Source organism: Pristiophorus japonicus, chromosome 1, assembly GCF_044704955.1.
Source record: "Pristiophorus japonicus isolate sPriJap1 chromosome 1, sPriJap1.hap1, whole genome shotgun sequence".
Lineage (NCBI taxonomy): Eukaryota > Metazoa > Chordata > Chondrichthyes > Pristiophoridae > Pristiophorus > Pristiophorus japonicus.
Window position 1 is genome coordinate 334745291 of NC_091977.1, and position 15865 is coordinate 334761155.

Genomic DNA, 15865 nt, shown 5'->3' on the forward strand with positions numbered 1-15865 from the left:
CCATGCAAACACTGACCACAAGGTGGTGAACTCGTGGGAGACATTCCTAACCTGGACTTTCAGGTATAAAAGGGGAAGCTCCATCCATCTTCTCCACTTCACTGCTGGCAAATAAAGGTCACTGGTCACAGAGTGACCTTCTCTCTAGAATGGGCCTCGTGTGCATTTGTACTGTACAGTAAGGACATATTATTGGCAACGAGAAACTGGGATTTAAACCACACGAGCATGGCCACTTGTAGCACAGACCGAGAGGTACTGTGTTGGTGATGATTGGGACGATTTTATTGAGAGACTACAGCAAAGTTTTGTCACTAAGGAATGGCTGGGACAGGATTCGGCTGACAAACGCAGGGCTCATCTCTTGACGGTTTGTGGATCCAGGACGTACTCCCTGATGAAGGACCTTCTAGCACCAGAGAAGCTGGTGGACAAGACTTTTGAAGAGCTCAGTAAGTTGATCAGGGAACACTTTAAACCGGCGAGCAGCATGCACATGGCGAGACACCGGTTTTACACGCACCGGCGGTGAGAAGGGCAAAGCGTTCCAGACTTCGTGGCAGACCTCCGGCGACTGGCAAGCCTATGTAAGTTCCCAGATGCATGCAGAGCGGAGGTTCTGTGAGACTTTTTTATTGAGGGCATCGGGCACGCTGGGGTTTTCAGGAAACTGATTGAGACCAAAGACTTGGCCTTGGAAATGGTGGCTTTGATGGCCCAGACATTTATCTCAGGGGAGGAAGAGACCAGAATGATGTTTGCCAAAAGTCTTGGCTTAAATGCAGCAAATGGACAGGGAGTCAACATTGTTAACGCGGCACACAGTTCTCCAAGCAGACAGGGGCAATCGGACATGCCCGAGCATGTAGTCGAATCCAAAGGGGGAATTCAACAGAGACAATGGCTAGCTGAACGGCGATTCATGCCATCGCAAGGGACAATGCGGCCAGTAATGGGGCCATCAACACCTGTCAATGGTGCGTTTAAGGACAGTTACATAGACAGTCAGAGACGATCGACTGGTAATGGACCTTTTGTTTTCAACAATGAGTCATGTTGGAGGTGTGGAGGCAAACACACACCCAGAGCTTGCAGGTATCAGCAATTTACCTGCAGAAATTGTGACGTCAGTGATCACTTGGTGCATATGTGCAGGAAGCCTGCAGCCAGGTTGATGTATGAGGAGGACAGGCCCAATGTAAGCCCTCCGAGGCCAAATGAATACTGGGGGAGATCGCTGCAAGCTGAAGTTCAGCGAGTTCATGTGGAGCACATATACAGTTCATATACCAGGACGCCACCGATAATGATGAAAGTGCTCCTCAATGGTATCCCAGTATCAATGGTGCTAAACACGGGGGCCAGCCAGTCCCTGATGAGTATCAAACAGTTCGATAAGTTGTGGGCGTCCAAGACCAGGAGGCCAAAATTATTGCCGATTGACGCACAGCTATGGACATATACAAAGGAGTTCATTCCGGTGCTAGGCAGCGCCACGCTAGTCGTGACCCACAAAGATTCGGAGAACAGGTTGCCACTCTGGACAGTCCCGCACTACTGGGGAGGAGTTGGCTTGCTGTCATGAACTGGAAATGGGGCGATTTCAATGCAATTTCTTCTGTGGAGCGAATATTACTCACAGGTGCTGGACAAATTTGATTCATTATTTCAAACCGGCATCGGCACTTTCATGGTGACCAAGGTAGTGATTCACATAAACCCGGACGCCAGGCCAGTACACCACAAGGCCAGAGCGGTGCCATACGTGACGCGGGAAAAGATAGAAGATAAATTGGACCGCCTGCTGAGGGAAGGCATCATATCGCCAGTCGAATTCAGTGACTGGGCGAGCCCGATCGTGCCGGTGCTCAAGGCGGATGGGTCGGTCAGGATATGTGGCGATTACAAGGCCACCACCAATCGGGTGTCATTCCAAGACCAGTACCCGCTACCGAGAGCGGAGGACCTCTTTGCGACGTGATCCTGTGGCAAACTTTTTTAAAAATTGACCTCAGCTTACATGACCCAGGAGCTGGCGAGTGAGTCGAAGAAGCTGACCACCATCACGGCACACAAGGGGTTGTTTGAGTACAACAGATGTCTGTTCAGGATTCGCTCGGCCGCCGCGATCTTTCAACGAAACATGGAAAGTCTCCTCAAGTCGATTCCAAGGACGGTGGTTTTTCAAGATGACATCCTCATCACGGGTTGCGATACTGAAGAACACCTCCACAACCTGCTGCAGGTGCTACGCAGCCTGGACCGGGTAGGTCTGCAACTGAAAAAGGCGAAGTGCATCTTCCTAGCTCCAGAGGTAGAATTCCTGGGGATGAGGGTAGCAGCAGACGAGATCAGACCCACTGTGTCCAAAACGGAAGCGATCCAGAGAGCACCCAGACCCTGTAACACGATAGAGCTGCGTTTGTTCCTGGGGCTCCTGAACTATTTTGGTAACTTTCTTCCCAAATTGAGCACGCTGTTAGAGCCGCTACACGTGCTCCTACGCAAAGGTCGCGAATGGGTCTGGGGGGGCAGCCAGGAAAGGGCTTTTGATAGAGCACGCAACTTGTTATGCTCCAACAATCTGTTAACGCTATATGACCCGTGTAAGAAACTTGTTTTAACGTGCGATGCGTCATCCTATGGGATCGGGTGTGTGTTGCAGCATGTTAATGCCAAGGGTCGGTTACAGCTGGTAGCTTATGCCTCCAGAAGTCTGTCCCAGGCAGAAAGGGGCTACGGGATGGTAGAAAAGGAAGCGCTTGCATGTGTATATGCAGTAAATAAAATGCACCAGTACCTTTTGGCAGGAAATTTGAGCTGGAGACAGATCACAAACCCCTAACATCCCTTTTGGCCGACAACAAGGCCATAAATGCAAATGTGTCGGCCCGCATACAGAGGTGGGCACTCATGTTAGCTGCCTATGACTATACAATTCGGCACAGACCGGGCACTGAAAGCTGCACCGATGCAGTCAGCAGGCTCCCACTAGCCACTACCGAGGGGACAACCGAACATGCTGCTGAGATGGTCATGGCTGTTGAAGCTTTTGAAAGCGAAGGCTCACCCCTGACAGCCCGTCAGATTAAAGTCTGGACAAATAAAGACCCGCTACTGTCTTTAGTCAAGAAATGTGTCCTGAATGGGGACTGGGCAGCCACGTACGGGGCATGCCCTGAGGAATTTAAACCATTTCACAGGCGCAAGGATGAACTCTCGATACAGGCCAATTGTCTACTATGGGGAAACCGAATAGTCATGCCCCAGCTGGGCAGAGAGGCGTTCATCCGAGAACTCCACAATGACCACCCGGGCATTGTCATGATGAAGGCAATTGCCAGGTCACACGTTTGGTGGCCAGGGATAGATGCAGACCTGCAACTTTGTGTTCGCAGGTGCAACACGTGTGCCCAGCTGGGCAATGCGCCCAGGGAAGCCCCCCTTAGCCCCTGGTCCTGGCCCGCCAAGGCATGGTCACGCATCCATGTGGACTACGCAGTTCCTTTCATGGGAAAAATGTTTTTAGTTGTGGTAGACGCCTACTCCAAATGGATCGAGTGTGACATTCTCAATTCAAGCACATCTTCTGCCACGGTAGAAAGTCTACGGGCAATGTTCACCGCCCACGGTCTACCGGACGTCTTGGTCAGCAACAATGGCCCGTGCTTCACAAGCACTGAATTCCAGGACTTCATGGCAGGAAATGGTATCAACCATGTCAGAACGGCACCGTTCAAGCCGGCCTCAAATGGCCAGGCGGAACGAGCAGTGCAGATAATCAAACAGGGGATGCTCAGAATCCAAGGGGGTTCCCTACAAAGCCGCTTATCATGCCTCCTGTTGGCCAATAGATCTCGACCACACTCGCTCACAGGGGTTCCACCCGCAAAGCTGCTAATGAAAAGGACGCTCAAAACCAGGTTATCCCTTATACACCCCACCATGAAAGAAATTGTTGAGAGCAGGCGCCGGTCACAATGTGACTACCATGACGGGAATGCGAGGGCGCGATGTATTGATGTCAATGACCCTGTCTTTGTCCTCAACTACGCTGCAGGGCCCAAACGGCTCGCAGGCACTGTGATTGCCAAAGAGGGGAATAGGATTCTGGTAGTTCAACTTACCAATGGACAAATCTGCCACAAACACGGGGATCAAACAAAAAGGAGGTTCAGCAGCCCCATAGAAGAAGCAGAGGAAGAACACGATGTAGAGTTTATTCCACCACAGGTGACCGAACACTGGAACCAAGTGGAGGAGAGCCCAGTCACTGTGGGCAGTCCGGACAGGCCTGAGGCACCGCAAACAGCAGACACGCAGGCCAGCGCCCAACAACCGGAGCCCCAACTCAAGCGCTCTACAAGGGAGCGTAAATCACCAGAGAGACTTAACCTGTGATCCCAATAAGACTTTGGGGGGGGTGGTGATGTCATGTATTCAACTATCATTGTAATCCATGTATAAACTGACCTAAGTTGTACACTGTGAGAACACTGACCACTAGGTGGTGAACTTGTGGGAGACACTCCTAACCAGGACTTTCAGGTATAAAAGGGGAAGCTCCACCCATCTTCTCCACTTCAGTGCTGGCAAATAAAGGTTACTGGTCACAGAGTGACCTTCTCTCTAGTATGGGCCTCGTGTGCATTTGTACTGTATAGTAAGGACATAGAAACATAGAAACATAGAAAATAGGTGCAGGAGTAGGCCATTCGGCCCTTCTAGCCTGCACCGCCATTCAATGAGTTCATGGCTGAACATGCAACTTCAGTACCCCATTCCTGCTTTCTCACCATACCCCTTGATTCCCCTAGTAGTAAGGACTTCATCTAACTCCTTTTTGAATATATTTAGTGAATTGGCCTCAACAACTTTCTGTGGTAGAGAATTCCACAGGTTCACCACTCTCTGGGTGAAGAAATTCCTCCTCATCTCGGTCCTAAATGGCTTCCCCCTTATCCTTAGACTGTGTCCCCTGGTTCTGGACTTCCCCAACATTGGGAACATTCTTCCTGCATCTAACCTGTCTAACCCCGTCAGAATTTTAAACGTTTCTATGAGGTCCCCTCTCATTCTTCTGAACTCCAGTGAATACAAGCCCAATTGATCCAGTCTTTCTTGATAGGTCAGTCCCGCCATCCCGGGAATCAGTCTGGTGAACCTTCGCTGCACTCCCTCAATAGCAAGAATGTCCTTCCTCAGGTTAGGAGACCAAAACTGTACACAATACTCCAGGTGTGGCCTCACCAAGGCCCTGTACAATTGTAGCAACACCTCCCTGCCCTTGTACTCAAATCCCCTCGCTATGAAGGCCAACATGCCATTTGCTTTCTTAACCGCCTGCTGTACCTGCACGCCAACCTTCAATGACTGATGTACCACGACACCCAGGTCTCTTTGCACCTCCCCTTTTCCTAATCTGTCACCATTCAGATAATAGTCTGTCTCTCTGTTTTTACCACCAAAGTGGATAACCTCACATTTATCCACATTATACTTCATCTGCCATGCATTTGCCCACTCACCTAACCTATCCAAGTCGCTCTGCAGCCTCATAGAATCCTCCTTGCAGCTCACACTGCCACCCAACTTAGTGTCATCCGCAAATTTGGAGATACTACATTTAATCCCCTCGTCTAAATCATTAATGTACAGTGTAAACAGCTGGGGCCCCAGCACAGAACCTTGCAGTACCCCACTAGTCACTGCCTGCCATTCTGAAAAGTCCCCATTTACTCCTACTCTTTGCTTCCTGTCTGACAACCAGTTCTCCATCCATGTCAGCACACTACCCCCAATCCCATGTGCTTTAACTTTGCACATTAATCTCTTGTGTGGGACCTTGTCGAAAGCCTTCTGAAAGTCCAAATATACCACATCAACTGGTTCTCCCTTGTCCACTCTACTGGAAACATCCTCAAAAAATTCCAGAAGATTTGTCAAGCATGATTTCCCTTTCACAAATCCATGCTGACTTGGACCTATCATATTACCTCTTTCCAAATGCACTGCTATGACATCCTTAATAATTGATTCCATCATTTTACCCACTACCGATGTCAGGCTGACCGGTCTGTAATTCCCTGTTTTCTCTCTCCCTCCTTTTATATTAATAACATTTTCTGAATGCATCTCCTCCAGTGGCTTAGTGGGTAATGTACCCCTGTTGTGGTACTGAACCATACAGATGAGAAGATCTAGTTTGATCCCTGGTTTGTGCCGAGTTAGCTTATCTCAGTAGGGGGCGCAGGGATCACAGTGTGCTATTAACGCGCACCCATGCTTAGTGTTGCAGACAGCAGGTTAATTTGTGCTGCCTGCTGTTTTAATGAGATGTGTGTGCATTGGCTGTGTAATACATTTTATAGCCCTTTGGACTGTCTATCAAATAGTTTAAAGGTGACTCCATATTGCTATTAGTTATGACTTTTATTTAAGCAGAAGTAAGACTTAATACATGCAGCAGTTGAGCAGCAGTTTACAAGAAACATGTTTAGTTTAATGTAAGGCCCATGCTTTTGTATGCCTCAGTGAAGATGTTGACGATGGCTTGGAATTCAGCCTCTGAATGTGCGCAGACGCAAGCGTCATCCGCGTACTGTAGTTCGATGACAGAGGATGGGACAGTCTTGGATCTAGCCTGAAGGCGACAAAGGTTGAACAGGTTCCCACTGGTTCTATAGTTTAGTTCCACTCTAGCAGGGAGCTTGTTGAGCGTGAGAGGGAACATTGCAGCGAGGAAGATCGAGAAGAGGGTTGGCGCGATGACATAGCTGTAATGATTCAAGAGTCTGGTTACTGTAAACTCACTCAGGTGCAACCTGATCCATCTTTATTCCAGCCCAAGAGTGCCTGCGTGACAAAGACACCCAGCTTATATACAGGTGATCAAGCACACATGCCACATGCTTACAGCTCGATGAACTCCAACCACGGCGCCCTCTCGTGTCTGGTGACCCCCCAAACATTAATACATAACAACATCCCCCTTTTAAAATCTTAACAACAATCTTTTTACAAATTAAGGCGGTCTGGGGCTTTCCTCTCACGAGTTGATCGTCTCAGTTCAACTTTGGCTCTGGGCGAGCGTTCTGAGTCCATTGAGACTGAGGGCTGAGTCAGTATGTCAGCAGAGTCCTCTGATGAGTAAACAATGGTTGATTGGTCACTGACTGCATCTTCCTCACTCAGTTCCAGTTCATCCGTGTGCCGCAGTTTAACCTGGTCAAGGTGTTTCCTGCATGTTTGCCCATTCTTGAGCACGACAATAAACACTCTGTTACCCTCCCTGGCTGTAAAAGCGTTGGCGATCCACTTTGGACCTTGACCATAGTTCAGTACATAAACCTGATCGTTTACTGAGCTGTCACGTGACACGGCAACACGATCATGACACCATTGCTGACTTTGACGTCTGTTTTCAACACCATCATTCAAATCAGGATGAACAAGAGAAAGCCTGGTCTTGAGATTTCTCTTCATCAGTAGTTCAGCAGGAGCAAAGCCAGTAAGCGTATGAGGTCTTGACCTGTAACTGAGCAATATACATGACAACCATTTCTGCAGTGAGCCCTGAGTTACATGTTTCATACTTTGCTTGATCATTTGAACGGCATGCTCTGCTAGACCATTAGAAGCAGGTTTGAATGGAGCTTGTAAAGTCCTGTCCCCTCAGTACAGATTCACACGAGGCATGTAGTGAAGTCAAAGTCACTCTGGACCTGCACCTTTATTTCACAGCTCTGGAATGCTGTTCTTGCCTGAGACGTTTCTTTATATACCTGTCTCTTGCAAGTGCACCCCTGGTGGTAAGGTATGCTGGTGGTTACAGGTCATATCTTATTACAGTCATGTATAGCATGGTAGGATACAGTTATATATAATAATGTAAGATACATGACATCACCCTCACCCAAGGTCTTATTGTCTTTATAGGTTCAGTCTGTCAGGTGGTCTATGCTCTCGCGTGGAGCGTCTGAGTTGTGGTTCAGTTGTTTGCCTTGGTGTCTGTTTTTCTTTGGGTGTGGTTGCTGGTATCTCGCCTGGGCTGTCTGTTTTGATTGGTGTGATTGTTGTTGACTCGCCTGGGTTGTCTGTTGGGATTGCCCTTTCCTCAGGTTGTTCCCTCTGTCTGTCCACCAGGTGTGGTGCAAGTTCCACATTGTAGTCTGCCTCTGGTTCCGCAGTGTTGTTGGTAAATCTGCTTTTGACTTGGTCTACATGCCTCCGGCAGGTTTTGCCATTGTCCATTTGTACTACCAGTAGCCTGTTTCCTTCCTTGCCCGTTACTGTCCCTGCAAGCCATTTGGGAACCCTGCCATAGTTTAGTACAAACACTTTGTCCCCTATCTCATTCCATCGCCCCCTCGAATTTCTGTCATGGTACTCAGTCAGCTTACGGCGCTTTGCCTCAACGATTTCGTGCATGTCTGGGAGGATCAATGAGAGCCTTGTTTTTAAAGTCCTTTTCATCAACAGTTGCGCGGAGGGGATCCCAGTCAATGAGTGCGGACGAGATCTGTATGCCAGCAGCAGTCGCGACAGGCGACCCTGCAGCATGGGACCTTGGATTTTAAGCATGCCTTGTTTAATGATTTGCACTGCTCTCTCCGCCTGGCCGTTGGAGGCCGGCTTGAACGGTGCCGTCTTGACGTGATTTATGCCGTGATCAATTATAAAGTCTTGGAATTCTGCGCTGGTGAAGCATGGACCATTGTCACTGACCAATATGTCAGGGATTCCGTGCATTGCAAACATGGTTGCGAGGCTCTCCACAGTGGTGGAGGTTGTGCTCAAGTTTAAAATGGTGCATTCGATCCACTTTGAAAATGCATCTACTACGAGGAACATTTTGCCCATGAATGGGCCCGCATAGTCTACGTGCACCCGCGACCCCGGTTTGGTAGGCCAGGGCCAGGGGCTCAGTGGAGCCTCCCTGAGGGCATTGCTGAGTTGGGCACAAATTGTGCATCTTCGGACGCAGAACTCCAAGTCCGCGTCAATACCAGGCCACCAGATGTGGGATCTGGCTATGGCCTTCATGAGAACGATCCCCGGGTGCTCGCAGTGGAGCTCCCGGCCAAATGCCTCTCTGCCTCGCAGAGGCATGACTACTCGGCTGCCCCACATCAGGCAGTCTGCTTGTAGTGATAGCTCATGCATGCGCCTGTGAAAGGGTTTTAATTCCTCGGGGCAGGCATCGCAAGCCTCTGTCCAGTCACAGGTTAGGACACATCTTTTTACTAAGGATAACGTGGGGTCACTGGCCATCAAGGCTTTGATTTGGCGAGCCATCATGGGCGAACCTGTGGACTCAAAGGCATTGATTGCTTTGACTATCTCACAGTCCTGTTCGTCAGACCCTTCCGTGGTCGCCAGGGGTAGCCTGCTGAGCGCGTCGGCACAGTTGTCTATGCCTGATGGTATAGTCGTAGGATGCCAGCATGAGTGCCCACCGTTGAATTCGTGCCAAGGCGTTGGCGTTTATTGCCTTGCTCTCAGATAGGAGGGACGTGAGGGGCTTGTGGTCAGTTTCTAACGCGAACTTGGCCCCGAAAAGGTATTGGTGCATCTTTTTGACACCGAACACGCACGCGAGCGCCTCCTTCTCTACCATTCTGTACCCGCGCTCCGCCCGCGAAAGTAACCTGGAGGCATAAGCTATGGGTTGGAATTTGCCCGCACTATTGACATGTTGCAAAACGCACCCGACCCCATATGCTGACGCATCGCATGTGAGAACTAGCTTTTTACCTGGATCAAAGAAAATCAAAACACTGTTGGAACACAGAAGGTTGTGTGCCTTATTGAAGGCGCGTTCCTGGGCGTCCCCCCAAAACCAATCGCACCCCTTCCTGAGTAGCACGTGGAGAGGTTCCAGCAGCGTGCTTAAGTTCTGCATAAAGTTCCCAAAGTAATTGAGTAGCCCGAGAAAGGCATGCAGTTCTGAGACATTCCGGGGCCTGGGTGCCAGGCGAATTGCTTCTGTTTTGGACTCTGTTGGGCGGATTCCATCAGCGGCAATCCTTCTGCCCAAAAATTCAACCGCGGGTGCGAGAAACAGGCACTTGGATTTCTTGACTCGTAGGCCTACCCGATCCAACCGCTTTAGTACTTCCTCCAAATTACGGAGATGGGAGTCGGTGTCCCTGCCCGTGTTAAGTATGTCGTCTTGAAATACAACCGTTCCCGGGGTGGACTTGAGCAGACTCTCCATGTTGCGCTGGAATATGGCAGCTGCCAACCTGATGCCGAATGGGCATCGATTGTACATGAAAAGGCCGCGATGTGTTTTGATGGTGGTGAGTAGCTTGGATTCCTTGGTCAATTCTTGCGTCATATATGCAGATGTGAGGTCTAGTTTTGAGAAAAGTTTACCTCCAGCCAATGTGGCAAATAAGTCCTCTGCTCTGGACAGCGGGTACTGGTCCTGTAGGGAGACTCTGTTTATGGTAGATTTGTCGTCCCCACAGATCCATCAGGTTTCATGACTGGGACGATGGGACTTGCCCAGTCGCTAAATTCCACAGGTGATATAATACCTTCCCACAGAAGCCTGTCTACTTCGTGTTCAATCTTTTCTCTCATCACATAGGGTACAGCTCTAGCCTTGTGATGGACCGGCCTAGCATTCTGTGTGATGTAGATTTTGACTTTTGCCCCTTTGAAAGTGCCCACACCCGGCTGAAAGAGATGTTCAAATCGCTTTATAACTATTGAGCAGGAGGTCCGTTCCTCTAATGACATGGCATGGACATCATCCCATTTCCAGTTTAGTTTTGCCAGCCAGCTTCTCCCCAGCAGTGCTGGGGGGTCTCCAGGGACAATCCACAGGGGAAGTCGGTTCACTGTCCCTTTGTGTGTGACAGAGAGCATGGTGCTGCCGAGGACTGGTACGATTTCTTTGGTATAGGTCTTTAGTTTGGTGTCAACCCTTGTGAGTTTTGGTCTGTCTCTTTTATGCGGCCACAGTTGTTCAAATTTTTGAGCACCCATGAAAGATTGACTCGCTCCTGTATCCAGCTCCATGTTGACAGATATCCCGTTGAGTAGGACCCTCATCATTATAGGAGGCATCCTGTTGTAGGAGCAGCGGCCACTGATCGTGTTGATCCGCTGTACATCGGTGTCCCGGGTACTGTCCCCACCGTCTTCTGGTCCGCTTTCCGACCCATCCGATTCGTATACCTGCCGAGCTGTCGTTTTTTTGCACATGCGGACCAAATGCCCTGTATAGTCACAGTTCCTGCAAACAGCCTGCTGAAATCGACATCCCCTTGACGAGTGCCCACCCCCATGCCTCCAGCACAGACTGCTTGCAAAGAATGAGCTGCGTCTGGCTGATCTCTCTTGAGCTTCTCTCAGTTTGTAGTTGATTGCTCGCATTGTGGGTTGATGAAGTGTGAACGGCCGTTCCTGTGGCCATTGATGGCTTCTGTTGCCATTGCTTGTTGTCGAAAGCCTGTTCTCCCGGTTTTGTCTGTGTGCGGGGGTAACAGCTTGTCTAATGCTGTGAACTCCTTGTTCCATTATTTCGTTAGTTGTCGTACCTGCATTGTAAATCAACCTCGTTTCTTCTTCCCCTACCAAGAATGTCTGTGCAACCAGTGCTGCTGCCTCTAAGCTCAGGTTCTTGGTCTCTCTGAGCTTTCGGAATATGCCTGCGTGGCCTATTCCTTCAATGAAAAAGTCTCTCTTCATCGGAGAACTCACATAAACTAGCCAACCTCCGAAGTTCCGCCACGAAGTCGGGTATGTTCTGGCCCCCGCAGCGTCTGTAGTTGTAGAACCTGTGTCTGGCCATGTGTAGGCTGCTCACTGGCTTCAGATGGTCTCTTACCAGTGTGCTCAATTCTTTAAACGACTTGCTTGCTGGTTTCTCGGGTGCCAACAGATCCTTCATTAAAGCGTATGTTTTCGAGCCACAGCTGGTCAAGAGATGGGCTCTTCTCTTGTCTGCCTTATCGTCGCCTAACCAGTCTTTGGTTACAAAGCTTTGCTGGAGCCTTTCTATAAAGTCCTCCCAATTGTCTCCAGCATTGTAGTTTTCATCTGATCCATTGTTCGCCATTCTGTGGATTCTGTAATCCCGTAACCCGTCGCCACTGTAAAGTCCTGTCCCCTCAGTACAGATTCGCACAAGGCATGTAGTGAAGTCAAAGTCACTCTGGACTTACACCTTTATTTCACAGCTCTGGAATGCTGCACTTGCCTGAGACCTCTCTTTATATACCTGTCTCTTGCAAGTGCACCCCCGGTGGTCAGGTATGCTGGTGGTTACAGGTCATATCTTATTACAGTCATGTATAGCATGTTGGGATACAGTTATATATAATAATGTAAGATCCATGACAGAGCTGATCTTACATATCTGATGCCATTGAATTTCATGAACTCCTGGAACTCAAGACTTGTGAAGCAAGATCCGTTGTCGCTCACAACAATGTCAGGCAAACCATGAGTAGCTAAATTCCACAGGTGATATAATGCCTTCCCACAGAAGCCTGTCTACTTCGTGTTCAATCTTTTCTCTCATCACATAGGGTACAGCTCTAGCCTTGTGATGGACCGGCCTAGCATCCTGTGTGATCACATCATGGTTGATGCCTATCACGAAGACATCACGCAGCATGTCTTCCAGCATGTCCCTGAACTTACACGGCTCAGCAAGACGTTGCAGGTCGGCGACAAATCCCGACACGTCCTGGCCCTCAGCACAAACATGCATGTAGAAACTGTAGCGTGATATGATGATCCCCTCTTTTGGCTTCAGATGGTTACCCACCAACGTATACAATTCCTCGTACCCTTTTTCTGCCGGATGTACAGGCGAGAGAAGATTCTTCGTGAGGCCGTAAATTTTCGGACCACAAACGGTGAGGGGAAGTGCCCTGTGCTTAACTGCGTAGGCCTCTGCCTCCATGCCGTTGGCCACAAAATACTGATCCAAGCGGTCAACAAAATCTGCCCAATCCTCACCCTCCACGAATCTCTCCAGGATTCCAACAGTGCCCATTGTGCATGCAAAGGTTCTTAAATTACCTCATCGCCAATTGTAATGACCCAAGAGTCTGGTTACTATAAACTCACTCAGGTGCAACCTGATACATCTTTATTCCAGCCCAAGAGTGCCAACATGACAAAGACATGCCAGCTTATATACAGGTGACCAAGCACACATGCCACATGTGTACAGCCCGATGACCTCCGACCGCTGCACCCTCTGGTGTCTGGTGACCCCCAAGCATTAATACATAACAGCCCTGCTTGACCCCGGTCCGGATGTGGATTGGGTCTGTGGTGGATTCGCTGATCAGGATCACAGCTTGCATGTCGTCATGGAGTAGGCGGAGGATGGCGACAAACTTTTGGGATCCTCCACCAACCTGACTGCGCCACACAGCACTGCCCTCATCAAAAATCCATGGGGCAGCCTTGGACAACATGGACCACTTTCCAAACCTCGGGAGCCTACTATCATCAAGGGCAGCATCGATGATGAGGTCCAACACTGCCTCCAGTGCGCCAGCGCAGAATTCGGTCGCCTGAGGAAGAGAGTGTTCGAAGACCAGGACCTCAAATCTGGCACCAAGTGATACCTGCCCTCCTACATGGCTCAGAGACATGGACCATATACAATAGACACCTCAAATTGCTGGAGAAATACCACCAACACTGTCTCTGCAAATCCCCTGGGAGTATAGACACACCAATGTCAGTGTTCACGATCAGGCCAACATCCCCAGCATTGAAGCACTGACCACACTTGTAAGATTCCAAAATTCATTGAAACCCCCTCCCCCCCTCCCCCTAGTGTTTGGACTCACTGAAAAGGAAATTCGATTTGGGACTATAGAACAGAAAGTTGGGATCCTAAAATGCTTATGGAAGAAATCTACGAGTTTTAACCAAGTTTGGGACTTTTAAAAAGTGCATGTTGGGTTGGCGAGAAAAGGGCTGCAAGAAAAGGAGTGGATTCAACCTCTGAAAAGCCAATTTGGATATTGGAGCTAATCAAGCTGTCTGGGGATATTAGAGCTAATCAAATTGTCTGGGGAACTGTTTACCCTCAAAACTTGCCCCCTAGAAGACATTTACATTTCAACAATCAATCCAAGGAAGTACAGTTTCAATCCAAGCACAAAACCCATCCAACACATGCATAATGCTAATCACTCTTCTGGCCTGCATAGAAAGCTCAGATTCAGGCAGACAACTCGATACCAGAAACTAACTTTAACAATTGACAAGAGCTCGTCAGCTCAGAAAAGTCTATCAATGCCAGATTAAAAACACTTAATCAAGTTTCAGTTAGCTGGGCAGCAAAACTTAAACAAAAGAAACGTTAGATTTGGCGCAAAGATTAAGGAGCCTCTCTGAGTATAAACTGAGGGCCTATCATACCAGAAAGACAGAGAAGAGGAAACTTTCTATTCTGACCATCACAGAAAGAACTATTTTGACCAGCACTTCGGAACAACAAGATCGAGAGCACACGGCGAGAAACCAAGGAAGAAACATCGCCACATCGGCGAAAAGAACTCGCCCCAACTGGCTTCAATACACAGCAGAGGTCTTCTACCATGCCTGGGGTATGGCAAGGCAAACCGGCTATTTCCAAAGAACCCCGAAACCACGAAATAGCCCTAACTGTCAAAGGAAGGATTGATGAGCATTATCCCTGTTGCCCTAGAGTCTAACTTAGCTAGAGAGTGAGTGGGAGGTGGGAGGTATTTCTGTTGTGTTTATTACCTGTAATAAAGTATTCCCCATTGTTTAGAACATTTTACTGGAGTGTACTTGTGTTATTTGCTTTCTTGAATAAAATCCATACCTTCTTTGTACAAAACAGTTGTCTGCTGCACTTTATCACACCCTGATTAATAAGTCCAAGCTTAGAATCAAGGAATGGGAGCGACTCGCAACCACTCTGGTCAGGAAGGTAAGCTGACAGACCACCACCCCCTACACACTCGACCAGCTCCGTTGGGCGGGCCACATCGTCTGCATGCCCCACACAAGACTCTCAAAGCAAGCGCTCTACTCAGAACTCCTACACGGCAAGCGAGCCCCTGGTGGGCAGAGGAAATGTTTGAAGGACATCCTCAAAGCCTACTTAATAAAGTGCAACATCCCCACCGACACCTGGGAATCCCTGGCCAAAGACCGCCCTCAGAGGAGAAAGAGCATCCGGGAGGGCGCTGAGCACCTCGAGTCTTGTCGCGGGGAGCATGCAGAAAATATGCGCAGGCAGCGGAAGGAGCATGTGGCAAACCAAACTTTCCACCCACCCTTTCCTTCAACGACTGTCTGTCCCACCTGTGACAGAGACTGTAATTCCCGAATTGGACTGTACCGTCACCTGAGAACTCACTTTTAGAGTGGAAGCAAGTCTTCCTTGATTTCTGCCTATGATCATCAGGAACAATTGAGAATTATACTACTCTGTTAATCCTTGGGTCAATGGAATAATAAACTTCCCCCCTTGTACTCCCTGCAAATCATCCTCATCCACCCACCTGGTTGCCCCTGTTAAATGCACTCCCCCGAAAAAGTCTCCAGCCCCTAAAGTTATACCCCCAAAATGAAATTGTAGCAAATTTCATCCAATCATGTATCTTCCATACCTCCCATACTACCCAATCATGGGCCTGGCATGTACATGTTCAGGCACAGACAATGCTTAATACACCCTTTTCTTCTTTTTAGCCTCTCTACGAGAATCCCTTGTTCAGCAGTTAATGGAAACCTTGAAACGAACGACCATTCCAGCTGTAAAGAAATCCGAACTTAAACATCATTCTCTATACTAATTCTAATAAAGGTGAAATAAAACTGTAGTCTAGCAAACTTAACGTTAACC

At 48.8% G+C, this 15865-nt stretch overlaps 1 protein-coding gene across 1 annotated transcript in view; it reads right to left on the bottom strand.

The window, feature by feature from the left end:
- The window catches only part of LOC139264685 (regulator of G-protein signaling 22-like), a 425112-nt gene that overhangs the window by 80005 nt on the left and 329242 nt on the right, over positions 1-15865 (bottom strand). The window lies entirely within an intron of this gene.